General features: G+C 51.2%; 1 long non-coding RNA gene across 1 annotated transcript in view; it reads right to left on the bottom strand.

The window, feature by feature from the left end:
* Nucleotides 1-4,166: 4,166 nt before the first annotated feature.
* LOC144673950 (uncharacterized) overlaps nucleotides 4,167-12,157 on the bottom strand; it is a 56,154-nt gene continuing 48,163 nt past the window's right edge. Inside the window, exon 3 of the long non-coding RNA XR_013574450.1 lies at nucleotides 4,167-4,204. This is a non-coding gene — a long non-coding RNA (uncharacterized LOC144673950). The remainder of the gene's footprint in view (nucleotides 4,205-12,157) is intronic.

Below are 12,157 nucleotides of genomic sequence, written 5' to 3'. Positions count from 1 at the left end.
ACTGTACCCCAGTGTTATACAGTGACAGACCTGTCCCCACCAGTACTGTACCCCAGTGTTATACAGTGACAGACCCATCCCCACCAGTACTGTACCCCAGTGTTATACAGAGACAGACCTATCCCCACCAGTACTGTACCCCAGTGTTATCCAGAGATAGACCTCTCCCCACCAGCACTGTACCCCAGTGTTATACAGAGACAGACCTGTCCGTACCAGTACTGTGCCCCAGTGTTATATAGAGTCAGACCTGTCCGCAGCAGTACTGTACCCCAGTGTTATACAGTGACAGACCCGTCCCCTCCAGTACTGTACCCCAGTGTTATACAGTGACAGACCTGTCCCCACCAGTACTGTATCCCAGTGTTATACAATGACAGACCTGTCCGGACCAGTACTGTACCCCAGTGTTATACAGTGACAGACACGTCCCCACAAGTACTGTACCCCAGTGTTATACAGTGACAGCCCCATCCGCACCAGTACTGTGCCCCAGTGTTATACAGTGACAGACCTGACCCCCCCAGTACTGTATCCCAGTGTTATACAGTGACAGACCTGTCCCCAAAAGTACTGTACCCCAGTGTTATACAGAGACAGACCTGTCCCCACCAGTACTGCAACCCAGTGTTATATAGTGACAGACCTGTCCACACCAGTACTGTACCCCAGTGTTATACAGTGTCAGTCCTGTACCCACCAGTACTGTACCCCAGTGTTATACAGTGACAGTCCTGTACCCACCAGTTCTGTACACCAGTGTTATACAGTGACAGACCTATCCCCACCAGTACTGTACCCCAGTGTTATACAGAGATAGACCTGTCCCCACCACTACTGTACCCCAGTGTTAAACAGAGACAGACCTGTCCCCACCACTACTGTACCCCAGTGTTATACAGTGACAGACCTGTCCCCACCAGTACGGTACCCCAGTGTTATACAGAGACAGACCCGTCCCCACCAGTACTGTACCCCAGTTTTATACAGTGACAGACCTGTCCCCACCATTACAGTACCCCAGTGTTATACAGTGACGGACCTGTCCCCACCAGTGCTGTACCCCAATGTTATACAGTGACAGACCCGTCCCCACCAGTACTGTACCCCAGTGTTATACTGTGACAGACCCGTCCCCACCAGTACTGTACCCCAGTGTTATACAGTGACAGACCCGTCCCCACCAGTACTGTACCCCAGTGTTATACAAAGACAGACCCGTCCCCACCAGTACTGTACCCGAGTTTTATACAGTGACAGACCCTCCCCACCAGTACAGTGCCCCAGTGTTATACAGTGACAGACCTTACCCCCCCAGTACTGTATCCCACTGTTATTCAGTGACAGACCTGTCACCAACAGTACTGTACCCCAGTGTTATACAGAGACAGACCTGTCCCCACCAGTGCTGCAACCCAGTTTTATATAGTGAATGACCTGTCCACACCAGTACTGTACCCCAGTGTTATACAGTGACAGTCCTGTCCCAACCTGTACTGTATCCCAGTTTTATACAGTGACAGACCTGTCCCCACCAGTACTGTACCCCAGTGTTATACAGTGACAGACCTGACCCCACCAGTCCTGTACCCCAGTGTTATACAGTGACAGACCTGTCCCCACCAGTGCTGCACCCCAGTGTCATACAGTGACAGACATGTCCTCACCAGTACTGTACCCCAGTGTTATACAGAGGCAGAACTGTCCCCACCACTACTGTACCCCAGTGTTATACAGAGGCAGATCTGTCCCCACCACTACTGCACCCCAGTGTTATACAGAGACCGAACTGTCCCCACCACTACAGTACCCCAGTGTTATACAGTGACAGACCTGTCCCCACCTGTACTGTACCCCAGTGTTATACAGTGACAGACCCGTCGCCAACAGTACTGTACCCCAGTGTTATACAGTGACAGACATATTCCAACCATTACTGTACCCCAGTGTTATACAGTGACAGACCCGTCCCCACCAGTAATGTACCCCAGTGTTATACAGTGACAGACCCGTCCCAACCAGTACTGTACCTCAGTGTTATACAGATGCAGACCTGTCCCCACCAGTACTGTACCCCAGCGTTATACAGAAGCATACCTGTCCCCACCAGTACTGTACCCCAGTGTTATACAGAGGCAGACCTGTCCCCACCACTACTGTACCCCAGTGTTATACAGAGGCAGACCTGTCCCCACCACTACTGTACCCCAGTGTTATACAGAGACAGACCTGTCCCCACCACTACTGTACCCCAGTGTTATATAGAGGCAGACCTGTCCCCACCACAACTGTACCCCAGTGATATACAGAGACAGACCTGTCCCCACCACTACTGTACCACAGTGTTATAAAGTGACAGATCTGTCCCCACCAGTGCTGTACCCCAGTGTTATACAGTGACAGGCCTGTCCCCACCAGTACTGTACCCCAGTGATATACTGTGAGAGAACTGTCCCTACCAGTACTGTACCCCAGTGTTATAAAGTGACAGATCTGTCCCCACCAGTACTGTACCCCAGTGTTATACATGATAGACCTGTCCCCACCAGTACTGTACCCCAGTGTTACACAGTGACAGATGCGTCCCCACCTGTACTGTATCCAAGTGTTATACAGTGACAGTCCTGTCCCCACCAGTACTGTACCCCAGTGATTTACAGTGACAGAACTGTCCCCACCAGAACTGTACCCCAGTGTTATACAGTGACAGACCTGTCCCCACCCGTACTGAAGCCCAGTGTTATACAGTGACTGACCTGTCCCCACCAGTACTGTACCCCAGTGTTATACAGTGACAGACCTCTCCCCACCTGTACTGTACCCCAGTGTTATACAATGACAGAGCCGTCCCCACCAGTACTGTACCCCTGTGTTATACAGTGACAGACCCGTCCCCACCTGTACTGTACCCCAGTATTATACAGTGACAGACCTGTCCCCACCAGTACTGTACTCCAGTGTTATACAGTGACAGACCTGTTCCCACCAGTACTGTACCCCTGTGTTATACAGTGACAGACCTGTCCCCACCAGTACTGTACCCCAGTGTTATACAGTGATAGACCTGACCCACCATTACTGTACCCCAGTGTTATTCAATGACAGACCTGTCCCCATCAGTACTGTACCCCATTGTTATACAGTGACAGACCTGTCCCCAACAGTACTGTACCCCAGTGTTATACAGTGATAGACCTGACCCACCAGTGCTGTACCCCAGTGTTATACAGTGACTGACCTGTCCACACCAGTACTGTACCCCAGTGTTATACAGTGACAGACCTATCCCCACCAACACTGTACCCCAGTGTTATACAGTGATAGACCCATCCCCACCAGTACTGTACCCCAGTGTTATACAGTGACAGACCTGTCCCCACCAGTACTGTACCCCATTGTTATACAGTGACAGACCTGTCCCCACCAGTACTGTACCCCATTGTTATACAGTGATAGACCTGACCCACCATTACTGTACCCCAGTGTTAAACAATGACAGACCTGTCCCCATCAGTACTGTACCCCATTGTTATACAGTGACAGACCTGTCCCCACCAGTACTGTACCCCATTGTTATACAGTGATAGACCTGACCCACCATTACTGTACCCCAGTGTTAAACAATGACAGACCTGTCCCCATCAGTACTGTACCCCATTGTTATACAGTGACAGACCCGTCCCCACCAGTACTGTACCCCAGTGTTATACAGTGACAGACCTGCCCCCACCAGTACTGTACCCCAGTGTTATACAGAGACAGACCTGTCCCCACCAGTACTGTACCCCAGTGTTATACAGTGACAGACCTGTCCGCACCAGTACTGTACCCCAGTGTTATACAGAGACAGACCTGTCCGCAGCAGTACTGTACCCCAGTGTTATACAGTGACAGACCCGTCCCCACCAGTACTGTACCCCAGTGTTATACAGTGACAGACGCGTCCCCACCAGTACTGTATCCATGTGTTATACACTGACAGGCCTGTCCCCACCAGTACTGTACCCCAGTGATATACAGTGATATACCTGTCCCCACCAGTACTGTGCCCCATTGTTAAACAGTAGCAGATCTGTCCGCACCAGTACTTTACCCCAGTGTTATACAGTGAAAGACCTGTCCCCACCAGTACTGTACCCCTGTGTTATACAGTGACAGACCTGTCCCCACCAGAACTGTACCCCAGTGTTACACAGAGACAGACCTGTCCCCACTAGTACTCTACCCCAGTGTTATCCAGTGACTGACCTGTCCCCAGCAGTACTGCCCACCAGTGTTATAGAGTGACCGACCCGTCCCCACCAGTACTGTACCCCAGTGTTACACAGTGACAGACCTTTCCCCACCAGTACTGTACCCCAGTGTTATACAGTGACAGAACCATCCCCACAAGTACTGTATCCCAGTGTTATACAGTGACAGACCGGTCCCCACCAGTACTGTTTCCCAGTGTTATACAGTGACAGACCTGTCCCCACCACTACTGTACCCCAGTGTTATACAGAGACAGACCTGTCCCCACCAGTAGTGTACCCCAGTGTTATACAGAGGCAGACTTGTCACCACCACTACTGTACCCCAGTATTATACAGAGGCAGACCTCTCCCCACCACTACTGTACCCCAGTGTTATACAGGGACAGACCTCTCCCCAACACTACTGTACCCCAGTGTTATACAGTGACAGACCTGTCCCCACCAGAAATGAACCCCATTGTTATACAGTGACAGACCAGTCCCCACCAGTACTGAACCCCAGTGTTATAAAGTGACAGATCTGTCCCCACCAGTACTGTACCCCAGTGTTATACAGTGACAGGCCCGTCCCCACCAGTAATGTACCCCAGTGTTATACAGTGACAGACCCGTCCCCACCAGTACTGTACCTCAGTGTTATACTGAGGCAGACCTGTCCCCACCAGTACTGTACCCCAGTGTTATACAGAGACAGACCAGTCCCCACCAGTACTGTACCTCAGTGTTATACAGTGGCAGACCTTTCCCCTCCAGTACTTTACCGCAGTGTTATACAGAGACAGACCTGTCCCCACCAGTACTGTACCCCAGTGTTATACAGAGGCAGACCTGTCCCCACCACTAATGTACCTCAGTGTTATACAGAGACAGACCTGTCCCCACCACTACTGTACCCCAGTGTTATACAGTGACAGACCTGTCCCCACCACTACTGTACCCCAGTGTTATACAGAGTTAGACCTGTCCAAACCACTACTGTACCCCAGTGTTATACAGAGGCCGACCTGTCCCCACCACTACTGTACCCCAGTGCTCTACAGAGACAGACCTGTCCCCACCACTACTGTATCCCACTGTTATTCAGTGACAGACCCGTCCCCACCAGTACTGTACCCCAGTGTTATACAGTGACAGACCTGTCCCGACCATTACTGTACCCCATTGTTATACAGTGACAGACCAATCCCCACCAGTATTGTACCACAGTGTTATACAGTGACAGAACTGTCCCCACCAGTACTGTACCCCAGTGTTATACAGAGACAGAACTGTCGCCACCAGTACAGTACCCCAGTGTTATACAGAGACAGACCTGTCCGCACCAGTACTGTACCCCAGTGTTATTCAGTGACAGGCCTGTCCCCACCAGTACTGTACCCCAGTATTATACACTGACAGACCCGTCCCCATCAGTACTGTACCCTAGTGTTATACAGTGACAGTCCTGTCCCCACCGGAACTGTACCCCAGTGTTACACAGTGACAGACCTGTCCCCACCAGTACTGCACCCCAGTGTTATAGAGTGACCGACCCGTCCCCACCAGTACTGTACCACAGTGTTACACAGTGACTGACCTTTCCCCACCAGTACTGTACCCCAGTGTTATACAGTGACAGACCCATCCCCACAAGTACTGTACCCCAGTGTTATACAGTGACAGACCGGTCCCCACCAGTACTGTTTCGCAGTGTTATACAGTGACAGACCTGTCCACACCAGTACTGTACCCCAGTGTTATACAGAGACAGACCTGTCCCCACCAGTACTGTTTCGCAGTGTTATACAGTGACAGACCTGTCCACCCCAGTACTGTACCGAAGTGCTATACAGAGGCAGACCTGTCCCCACCACTACTGTACCCCAGTGTTATACAGAGACAGACCTGTCCCCACCACTACTGTACCCCAGTGTTATACAATGACAGACCTGTCCCCACCAGTACTTTACCCCAGTGTTATACAGTGACAGACCAGTCCCCACCAGTACTGTACCCCAGTGTTATACAGTGACAGACCTGTTCCGACCAGTACTGTACCCCAGTGTTATACAGTGAGAGACCTGTCCCCACCAGTACTATACCCCAGTGTTAAACAGTGACAGACCTGTCCCCACCAGTACTTTACCTCAGTGTTATACAGAGGCAGACCTGTCCCCACCAGTACTGTACCCCAGCGTTATACAGAGACAGACCTGTCCCCACCAGTTTTGTACCCCAGTGTTATACAGAGGCAGACCTGTCCCCACCACTACTGTTCTCCAGTGTTATACAGAGACAGACCTGTCCCCACCACTACTGTACCCCAGTGTTATACAGAGACAGACCTGTCCCCACCACTACTGTACCCCAGTGTTATACAGTGACAGGCCTGTCCCCACCAGTACTGTACCCCAGTGTTATACAGTGAGAAAACTGACCCCACCAGTACTGTACCCTAGTGTTATACAGTGACAGACCTGTTCCCACCAGTACTGTACCCCAGTGTTATACAGTGACAGACATGTCCCCACCAGTACTGTACCCCAGTGTTATACAGTGACAGACCTGTTCCGACCAGTACTGTACCCCAGTGTTATACAGTGAGAGACCTGTCCCCACCAGTACTATACCCCAGTGTTAAACAGTGACAGACCTGTCCCCACCAGTACTTTACCTCAGTGTTATACAGAGGCAGACCTGTCCCCACCAGTACTGTACCCCAGCGTTATACAGAGACAGACCTGTCCCCACCAGTTTTGTACCCCAGTGTTATACAGAGGCAGACCTGTCCCCACCACTACTGTTCTCCAGTGTTATACAGAGACAGACCTGTCCCCACCACTACTGTACCCCAGTGTAATACAGAGACAGACCTGTCCCCACCACTACTGTACCCCAGTGTTATACAGTGACAGGCCTGTCCCCACCAGTACTGTACCCCAGTGTTATACAGTGAGAGAACTGACCCCACCAGTACTGTACCCTAGTGTTATACAGTGACAGACCTGTTCCCACCAGTACTGTACCCCAGTGTTATACAGTGACAGACATGTCCCCACCAGTACTGTGCCCCAGTGTTAAACAGTAACAGACCTGTCCCCACCAGTACTGTACCCCAGCGTTATACAGTGAAAGACCTGTCCCCACCACTACTGTACCCCAGTGTTATACAGTGACAGACCTGTCCCCACCAGAACTGTACCCCAGTGTTATACAGTGAGAGACCTATCCCGACCAGTACTGTACCCCAGTGTTATACAGAGACAGACCTGTCCCCACCACTACTGTACCCCACTGTTATACAGTGACAGACCTGACCACACCAGTACTTTGCCCCAGTGTAATACAGTGACAGACATGTCCCTACCAGTACTTTGCCCCAGTGTTATACAGTGACAGACCCGTCCCTACCAGTACTGTACCACAGTGTTATACAGTGACAGACCTGTCCCCACCAGTACTGTACCCCAGTGTTATACAGTGACAGACCTGTCCCCACCAGTACTGTACACCAGTGTTATACAGTGACAGACCTGTCCCCACCAGTACTGTACCCCAGTGTTATACAGTGACAGACCTGTCCCCACCACTACAGTACACCAGTGTTATACAGAGACAGACCTATCCCCACCACTACTGTTCCCCAGTGTTATACAGTGACAGACCTGTCCCCACCAGTACTGTACCCCAGTGTTATGCAGAGGCAGACCTGTCTCCACCACTACTGTACCCCAGTGTTATACAGAGGCAGAAATGTCCCCACCACTACTGTACCCCAGTGTTATACAGTGACATACCCGGCGCCACCAGTACTGTACCGCAGTGTTATACAGTGAGAGACCTGTTTCGACCAGTACTGTACCCCAGTGTTATACAGTGACAGACCCGTCCCCACCAGTACTGTACCCCAGTGTTATACAGTGACAGACCCGTCCCCACCAGTACTGTAACCCAGTGTTATACAGTGACAGACCCGTCCCCACCACTACAGTACCCCAGTGTTATACAGAGACAGACCTGTCCCCACCACAACTGTAACCCAGTGTTATACAGAGGCAGACCTGACCCAACCACTACTGTACCCCAGTGTTATTCAGAGGCAGACCTGTCCCCACCACTACTGTACCCCTGTGTTATACAGTGACAGATCTGTGCCCACCAGTGCTGTACGCCAGTGTTATACAGAGACAGGCCTGTCCCCAACAGTACTGTACCCCAGTGTTAAACAGTGAGAGAACTGTCCCCACCAGTACTGAACCCCAGTGTTATACAGTGACAGACCTGTCCCCACCAGTACTGTACCCCTGTGTTATACAGTGACAGACATGTCCCCACCAGTACGGTACCCCAGTGTTATACAGTGACAGGCCTGTCCCCACCAGTACTGTACCCCAGTGTTATACAGTGATAGGCCTGTCCAAACCAGTACTGTGTCCCAGTGTTAAAGAGTAACAGACCTGCCCCCACCAGTACTGTACCCCAGCGTTATACAGTGAAAGACCTGTCACCACCAGTATTGTACCACAGTGTTATACAGTGACAGACCTGTCCCCACCAGAACTGTACCCCAGTGTTATACAGTGAGAGACCTATCCCCACCAGTACTGTACCCCATTGTTATACAGTGACAGACCTGTCCCCATCAGTACTGTACTCCAGTGTTATACAGTGACAGAACTGTCCCCACCAGAACTGTACCACAGTGTTATACAGTGACAGACCTGTCCCCACCCGTACTGAACCCCAGTGTTATACAGAGACAGACCTGTCCCCACCAGTACTGTACCTCAGTGTTATACAGTGACAGACCCGTCCCCACCAGTACTGTACCCCATTGTTATACAGTGACAGACCTGTCCCCACCAGAACCGTACCCCAGTGTTATACAGTGACAGACCTGACCCCACCTGTTCTGTACACCAGTGTTATACAGTGACAGACCCGTCCCCACCAGTACAGTACCCCTGTGTTATACAGTGACAGACCCGTCCACACCTGTACTGTACCCCAGTATTATACAGTGACAGACCTGTCCCCACCAGTACTGTACCCCAGTGTTATACAGTGACAGACCTGTTCCCACCAGTACTGTACACCTGTGTTATACAGTGATACACCCGTCCCCGCCAGTACTGTACCCCATTGTTATACAGTGACAGACCTCTCCCCACCAGTACTGTACCCCAGTGTTATACAGTGATAGACCTGATCCACCATTACTGTACCCCAGTGTTATACAGTGTCAGACCTTAACCCACCAGTACTGTACCCCAGTGTTATACAGAGACAGACCTGTCCCCACCAGTGCTGCAACCCAGTGTTATATAGTGACCGTCCTGTCCTCACCAGTACTGTACCCCAGTGTTATGCAGTGACAGACCTGTCCGCACCAGTACTGTATCCCAGTTTTATACAGTGACATACCCATCCCCACCAGTACTGTGCCGCAGTGTTATACAGTGACAGACCTGACCCCACCAGTACTGTATCCCAGTGTTATACAGTGACAGACCTGTCCCCACCAGTGCTGTACCCCAGTGTTATACAGAGACAGACCTGACCTCACCAGTGCTGTACCCCAGTGTTATACAGAGACAGACCTGTCCTCAACAGTGCTGCACCCCAGTGTTATACAGAGACAGACCTGACCTCACCAGTGCTGTATCCCAGTGTTATACAGTGACAGACCTGTCCTCACCAGTGCTGCACCCCAGTGTTATAGAGTGACAGACCTGTCCCCACCAGTGCTGCACCCCAGTGTAATACAGTGACAGACATGTCCTCACCAGTACTGTACTCCTATGTTATACAGTGACAGACCCGTCCCCACCAGTACTGCACCCCTGTGTTATACAGTGACAAACCCGTCCCCACCAGTACTGTACCCCAGTGTTATACAGTGACAGACCTGCCCCCACCATTTCTGTACCCCAGTGTTATACAGTGACAGACCTGTCCCCACCAGTACTGTACCCCAGTGTATTCCAGTGACCGACCCGTCCCCACCAGTACTTTACCCCAGTGTTACACAGTGACAGACCTGTCCCCATCAGTACTGTACCCCAGTGTTATACAGTGACAGACCTATCCCCACAAGTACTGTACCCCAGTGTTCAACAGTGACAGACCTGTCCCCACCAGTACTGTACCCCATTGTTATACAGTGACAGACCTCACCCCACCAGTACTGTACCCCAGTGTTATACAGTGACAGACCTGTCCTCACCAGTACTGTACCCCAGTGTTATACAGTGACAGACCAGTCCCCACCAGTACTGTACCCCAGTGTTATACAATGTCAGACCTGTCCGCACCAGTACTGCACCCCAGTCTTATCCAGAGATAGACCTCTCCCCCCAGTACTGTACCCCAGTGTTATACAGAGACAGACCTGTCCGCACCAGTACTGTACCCCATTGTTATACAGTAGCAGACCTGTCCCCACCAGTACTGTACCACAGTGTTATACAGTGACAGACCTGTCCCCACCAGTACTGTACCCCAGTGTTACACCGAGACAGATCTTTCCCCACCAGTACTGTACCCCAGTGTTATACAGTGACAGACCTGTCCTGAGCAGTACTGCACCCCAGTGTTATAGAGTGACCGACCCGTCCCCACCAGTACTGTACCCCATTGTTACACAGTGACAGACCTTTCCCCACCATTACTGTACCCCAGTGTTATACAGTGACAGACCCATCCCCACAAGTACTGTACCCCAGTGTTATACAGTGACAGACCGGTCCCCACCAGTACTGTATCCCAGTGTTATACAGTGACAGACCTGTCCACACCAGTACTGTACACCAAGGTTATACAGAGACAGACCTGTCCCCACCACTACTGTACCCTAGTGTTATACAGAGACAGACCTGTCCCCACCTGTATTGTACCCCAGTGTTATACAGAGGCAGACTTGTCCCCACCACTACTGTACCCCAGTATTATACAGAGGCAGACCTGTCCCCACCACTACTGTACCCCAGTGTTATACAGAGACAGACCTATCCCCACCACTACTGTACCCCAGTGTTATACAGTGACAGACCTGTCCCCACCAGTACTGTACACGAGTATTATACAGTGACAGACCAGTCCCCACCAGTACTGTACCCCACTGTTATACAGTGACAGGCCCGTCCCCACCAGTACTGTACCCCAGTGTTATACAGTGACAGACCCGTCCCCACCAGTACTGTACCTCAGTGTTACACAGTGACAGATGCGTCCCCACCTGTACTGTATCCAAGTGTTATACAGTGACAGGCCTGTCCCCACCAGTACTGTACCCCAGTGTTATACAGTGATAGGCCTGTCCAAAGCAGAACTGTGCCCCAGTGTTAAAGAGTAACAGACCTGCCCCCACCAGTACTGTACCCCAGCGTTATACAGTGAAAGACCTGTCACCACCAGTATTGTACCACAGTGTTATACAGTGACAGACCTGTCCCCACCAGAACTGTACCCCAGTGTTATACAGTGAGAGTCCTATCCCCACCAGTACTGTACCACAGTGTTATACAGTGACAGACCAGTCCCCATCAGTACTGTACTCCAGTGTTATACAGTTACAGAACTGTCCCCATCAGAACCGTACCCCAGTGTTATACAGTGACAGACCTGACCCCACCTGTTCTGTACACCAGTGTTATACAGTGACAGAACCGTCCCCACCAGTACAGTACCCCTGTGTTATACAGTGACAGACCCGTCCCCACCTGTACTGTACCCCAGTATTATACAGTGACAGACCTGTCCCCACCAGTACTGTACCCCATTGTTATACAGTGACAGACCTCACCCCACCAGTACTGTACCCCAGTGTTATACAGTGTCAGACCTTAACCCACCAGTACTGTACCCCAGTGTTATACAGAGACAGACCTGTCCCCACCAGTGCTGCAACCCAGTGTTATATA

The sequence above is a fragment of the Cetorhinus maximus genome, unplaced genomic scaffold (assembly GCF_964194155.1).
Source record: "Cetorhinus maximus unplaced genomic scaffold, sCetMax3.hap1.1 HAP1_SCAFFOLD_520, whole genome shotgun sequence".
NCBI lineage: Eukaryota > Metazoa > Chordata > Chondrichthyes > Lamniformes > Cetorhinidae > Cetorhinus > Cetorhinus maximus.
This window is presented reverse-complemented; position numbering and strand designations above follow the sequence as displayed.